At 36.8% G+C, this 6,000-nt stretch overlaps 1 protein-coding gene across 2 annotated transcripts in view; it reads left to right on the top strand.

Annotated features, from left to right (window-relative positions):
- The first annotated feature begins 428 nt into the window (after positions 1-428).
- Positions 429-6,000, top strand: part of CFLAR (CASP8 and FADD like apoptosis regulator) — an 81,606-nt gene continuing 76,034 nt past the window's right edge. Inside the window, exon 1 of one of the 2 annotated variants that reach the window (XM_051983794.1) lies at positions 429-1,774. The gene's annotated coding sequence lies outside the window, so the exon portion shown is untranslated. The other variant, XM_051983796.1, reaches the window with a different exon arrangement.

Below are 6,000 nucleotides of genomic sequence, written 5' to 3'. Positions count from 1 at the left end.
GTTAAGTAAAGGTCCACGAGGTTATTTCAGGTATTCCTGCTAAAAGAGCAAGTTTTATGCTCTTCTTCCCAAGACCCCACCAGCTATTTAAATGGAAACTGCAAAGTTTTAGATATCTTCACACTAGTCATGAATTTCACTGTTAAACAAAAGAATGACTTAAACTTTAGAGTACTAGCCCATATTTCAGTGGGGCTAAAAGGAAAGCAAAGACCAGGGAGGGAAATAAACTCCCTCTTTCTATCAGGACAAGAAATCATTGGGACCTCCCAAGCATAGGATGTCTCAATTCTGTTCTTGTCTTTTCTCCCTTCCAGGTCCAGCCAGAAGCTGGGTCCAGGACCCTGTCAGAAAAAAAGGCCCAACAAAATAAAGATCTGATTAATAGATCCTTGGTGCTGAGTTTTGAATTTCCTACAGTTATTCTGAGAAGTCCTCAGTTTCCCATTTCACTCAAACCTAACTCTTGGATCATGGATTGGAAAGGATCTCAACAACTATCTAATCCAGTCCTGACATTTTATAAATGAGGAAAGGAAAGTCCAGAGGAGTGACTTGCCCGAAGTCAAACAAACAGGAAAAACAGTAATGGAAATCAATTCATCAGAGACTTCAAATAAAGATAAGTCTATATTTCCATAATATATGCATTGTTGTGGCTCAACACAAAATGGCTTTAACAATACAAAAAAAAAAAAAAGAAAGAAAAATTCCATTTTGATGAATTTGAGGAAAAAAAATTTTAAATGGGGGAAAATTTTGACCTTTTCACAGTAAAACGTCCCCCAGCTTTCCATTAGAAAACCATCTTGAAGCTAGACTTTTCACTTGTGCACAGGGTTGAGTGGGTGGAGTATTACAGTGGTGTATGAATAATGAAACAGCTCTACAGGCTTTGTTCCTGCATAGATCTTAAGAGTTAGAACAGGAACGGACTGCAGATTGCTTAATTTTATAGAAGAGAAGCAGTTAAGTGAGTCACTTATTACTCAGAAGTCAGAGGGGAGTTGGAACAAAAGTCCTGTGATTCTACTTTCCCAAAGCTCCTTCCATTACTGCACACATCTAGTCCCAACTGTCCCCTTTGCCCCAAAGTCCACTCTTGTCTCTTTAACTGGAATAAAGGTAGCTAGTAATATTTATAACACATAGGGCTTTGTGTTATTCCTTTGTAAAAGGAGCGAAAATTTATAAGATGGCATGTTCAGAGGACCCCAGATTTAGAACTCAAAGGAACCTTACAGATCAGCGAGTTCGATCTCATCTTTTTTCAGATGAGGAAACTGAGACCCGTGACTTACCTACGGTCACACAGGGAATAAGCAACACAGAACCTTTAGGGACTTTTCCAGCTCAAAATCCCATGGCTTTTTTAAAAATAACTTTTATTGATTTCTTTTGTGTTAACATCAATCCTTACAACTTTGAACTAGCTACTGTGTTAAAACCTTCTAATCACAAGAGACCTCCAAGTTTGGACACCAACAACGGAACACTAGTTCTGGGCCTGAACAAAATCTCTGATCGGCGACTGAATCTGCAAGTTTGGATGAGTCCTGCTCAGCAATCTTTGCAGCTCTGGGATAGACGTTTTTACCACCAGGATCCGGGAAGGCTCTTTGGAAGGCAAAGTGTGAAAATTCTAGTAAAATGTCGCTGTCCAAGTTCTGAGGAGTGGGCGCAGGAGGCACCCTCTTGGACTCAACATGGATCAAATAGCCCACTGATCCGAACCTCACTTCTCCTTTAGGATTCTGGAGCCTCAGCTTTGAGGGTGAGTTACTTACGCCTACATTCTTCCTTAAATTCTCTTTCCCTAATGTTGTAAACACGCCCCCTTCTCGTGTGTCCTTGAGAGACAGGAGGGCAAACTGTTGACAGATGGATCTCAACTGACTCATAGGTGAGTTGTTATATGTTTAAATCTTTATTTTGTTAGGCCTTTTTCTGACAGAGTCCCGGACCCAGCTTCTGGCTGGACCTGGAAGGGAGAAAAAAGAGACGGGAACAGGATTGAGACATCCTACGCTTGGGAAGTCCCAGTGACTTTTTGTCCTGATAGAAAGAGGAAGTTTATTTCCGGCCCTGGTCTTTGCTTTCCTTTTAGCCCCACTAGTATTCTAGTTTAGTACTCTAAAGTTCGTTAGTACTCTAAAGTTTAAGCCTTTCTTTTGTTTAACAGTGAAATTCATGACTAATATGCAGATATCTAAAACTTTGCATTTTCCCTTTAAATAGTCCTGGGAGCTGGTGCGTTTATGTGGTTTCATTTTCAAAGAATTGGTTGTTGAAGAAAAATAATTCTGTGCAGAGAGAGGAGAGAGACCAAAGATTATTCTTTATTATTTTTTAACTGGGTTCCTGATATTGGGCTTTTTATCCGGAGTGAGGTGGGTCCCATTCATGTTTGTTGAGCTTTCTAAGTTGATCAGTTTTCTCTTCAGAGGAAAACATCTCAAAGTTGCTACTTCCAAATAGTTTTTATAGGGCTGATAGCTGGAAGGGACCTTAAAAATCATTCTAGCTTATTCAACACTCCTTAATTCGTCTTTTTTAAAGATGAGGAAATTGAGTCATAGTTACCTTGGGCCTCTTTTTTTTCTTTTGTAAAGTGGGGACAATACCACCATTAACATATACCTTGAAGAATTGTGAGGAATATGCATTTTGTTTGCTTTTTAAAATTAAAAAAAATTTATATCATTTTTTTTTTTTGCACTACCTACCTTTACAACCGGATCTTTGTATACCTTTCTCCCCACACATTCACCTCCCAGAAAACCATCCCATATAATAAGGAGGGTGGGCAGAAGTTCAACAAAACTAAGTGACATGGAAAAAATTTGATGTTATTATAAAGTGTTCCATAACAAGAGTCTTCCTCCATTGCTAAGAAGGGAGGGAAGTGCATCTCTTGGTCTCGTCTACAGCTAAGCTTGGTTATTGTAATTACAAGTTTTATTTCAGGAGAAAATATATATTTTTTAATTAAAGCTTTTCATTTTCAAAATGTATGTATGGATAATTTTCAACATTTACCCCTGCAAAAACTTGTGTTCCAACATTTTTCCTTCCCTTCCTCCCACCCCAAAAATTATTTTAATAAAAAAATGACTTTTTTTCTATTTCTCATACCTTGATATCTCATGAATCCCATTCAATAATCTTTCCCTGAGAGCCATCCCATGAGACAATAATATTTTTTATAGAGGAAAAAAAATCAGCAAAACTGTTTTGCTGACTTTTCATGACCTCATTTGGAATTTCTTTGTCAAAGATATTGCAATTCATATCCGTCTCCAGCTCATTTTACCGAATACTGAGGCAAATCTGGTTAAGTGGCCTGTCCAATACTAAATGTCTGGGACTAGATATGAATCCAGCAAGATGCAATTTTCTAATTCCAGGCCTGGCAATGTGATACCTAGCTGCCCCAGCAAAACTGATAGATACATTTAAAAAGTCTGAAGAAAAGATGTGCAATGTATACATCTTCCATCTCCTCAAAAGGATAGGTTGGAAGTGTCATATCTCTTCATTTGAGTCCTATTTGTTTTTTATTCTTGCTAAGGCAATCTAGGTTAAGTGACTTGGCAAGGGTCACACAGATAGGGAGTGTCAAGAGTTTGAGGTCAAATTTGAACTCATGTTCTCCTAATTCCAGGACCAATGCTCTATTTGACCTTTATAAGTTTGTTATATTTATGTTGATTTTTCTGGTATATCATCGTTCTTTCAGTTTGCGTGTTGTAGCTATTGTGTATATTGTTTCCTTAGTTCTGTCTTTTTCGCTCTACATCCTTTCATATAGATCTTTCCATGCTTCTGTATATTCATAATTCATATAATTTTTTATTGAACATTAACATTACATTATATTCATATACCATAAATTGACTACTTTACAATTGATAGGGATCCACTTTGATTTTAATTCTTAGCTATCCTAAAAAGTATTGCTATAAATATATAGAATACAGATTCTCTCTCTTTAGGTAAATGGCAGTTTTTATATAATATGAAATTTCCCCCTCTTCACATGGGGAAGTGAGAGAAACAGGAAGTGGGGCTAGCACAAGGGTTTATGAGAAGTCAGCATGTCTCTATTGGGTCTGTATCCCAAAGAGATAATTAAAGGGAAAAAGACTCACATATGCAAAAATGTTTGTAGCAACCCTTTTTGTAGTGACAAGGAACTGGAAACTGAGTGGATGCCCATCAGTTGGGGAATTGCTGAATAAGTTATAGTATATGAATATAATGGAATATTATTGTTCTATAAGAAATGATCAACAGGAAGATTTCAGAAAGGCCTGGAGAGACTTATATGAATTGATGCTAAGTGAAGTGAGTAGAACCAAAAGAACATTATACACAGCAACAAGATTATGTGATGATCAATTCTGATGGATTTGGTTGTTTTCAATAATGAAGTGATGCAGGCCAATTCCAATAAATTTGCGATGGAGAGATCCATCTGCATCCAAAAAAAGGACTATAGGGACTGAATGTGGATCATAATATAATATTTTCAACTTTTTTGTTTGCTTGTTTTTTTTTCTTTCTCATTTTTTCCTTTTTGACTTTTCTTGTGCAGTATGATAAATGTGGAAATATGTTTAGAAGAATTGCACATGTTTAATCTATATTAGTTTATTCACTCTCTAAGGAAGGGGGTCAGGGAAAGGGAGGGAGAAAACTTTAAAACACAAAGTTTTGCAAGGGTGAATGCTGAAAACTATCTTTGCATGTGTTTTGAAAATTAAAAGGTATTATTAAAAATTTAAAAAAAGAAGTGAGCACAAGAGGAAAAGCAGGTAGAAAAAGCTATTGGGGACTATACATGTTTCACACACAGGAGAGTACATAGGGACAGAGCCACATAGGCTGGGACAGATCCAGTACTCCAGCCAGACTGATGGAAAACAGGAAAATAGCAGGACAAAGGTTTCCTCTCTGGCCATCTGCTAATGGTTGTGTTCTCTCTCTGTGTATGTTCCTCTGTTCTCACTTGGAGGTTTTGGAGTTTTTTTCTATTGGGGGAGGAACTGCAAATGCAGAATTGAGAGGCAAGTGAGAAGAAGCAGTACTTACTGTACAATAAAGATAACACAGGTATTTTTGAAAAATGTGGATTTCTTTCAGAATTCTTTACCTAAGCAAGAATGCTTGTATAAGAGACTTTTTTCTTATTGACTTCTTGGGATATGAACCGAATAATGGAGTATCTAGTTCAAAGAGTATAAACATTTTAGGAACTTCATTTACATAATTCCAAGCTACTTTCCAAAAGGGATATACTTTTCATAGTTCTATCAACAATGTATTTGTGTTGCCAATCTCTTCACTATTTTTTTTTAATATTGGACATTGACATTTTTGATCATTTTTAAAAGGTGTGACCTCAGGGTTATTTTGACATGCATTTCTTTCATTATTAGTGATTTACAGATTTTTTTTTAATGTGTCTGTGAATACTTTTCTTTTTTCTTTTTTTTTTTTAATAACTTTTTATTGATAGAACTCATGCCAGGGTAATTTTTTACAACATTATCCCTTGCATTCACTTCTGTTCCGATTTTTCCCCTCCCTCCCTCCACCCCCTCCCCCAGATGGCAATCAATCCTTTACATGTTGAATAGGTTACAGTATATCCTGGATACAATATATATGTGCAGAACCAAACAGTTTTCTTGTTGCACAGGGAGAATTGAATTTAGGATGTATAAATAGCCTGGGAAGAAAAACAAAAATGCAAGCAGTTTATATTCATCTTCCACTGTTCTTTCTTTGGGGGTAGCTGCTTCTGCCCATCTTTGATCAATTGAAACTGAATTAGCTCTCTTTATCGAAGAGATCCACTTCCATCAGAATACATCCTTAAACAGTATCGTTGTTGAGGTATATAATGATCTCCTGGTTCTGCTCATTTCACTCAGCAACAGTTCATGTAAGTCTCGCCAGTTCTCTCTGTATTCATCCTGCTGGTCATTCTTTACA

The sequence above is a fragment of the Antechinus flavipes genome, chromosome 3 (assembly GCF_016432865.1).
Source record: "Antechinus flavipes isolate AdamAnt ecotype Samford, QLD, Australia chromosome 3, AdamAnt_v2, whole genome shotgun sequence".
Taxonomy (NCBI): domain Eukaryota; kingdom Metazoa; phylum Chordata; class Mammalia; order Dasyuromorphia; family Dasyuridae; genus Antechinus; species Antechinus flavipes.
Note: the sequence above shows the minus strand (reverse complement) of the source record. Positions and strands in the feature narration are given on the sequence as shown.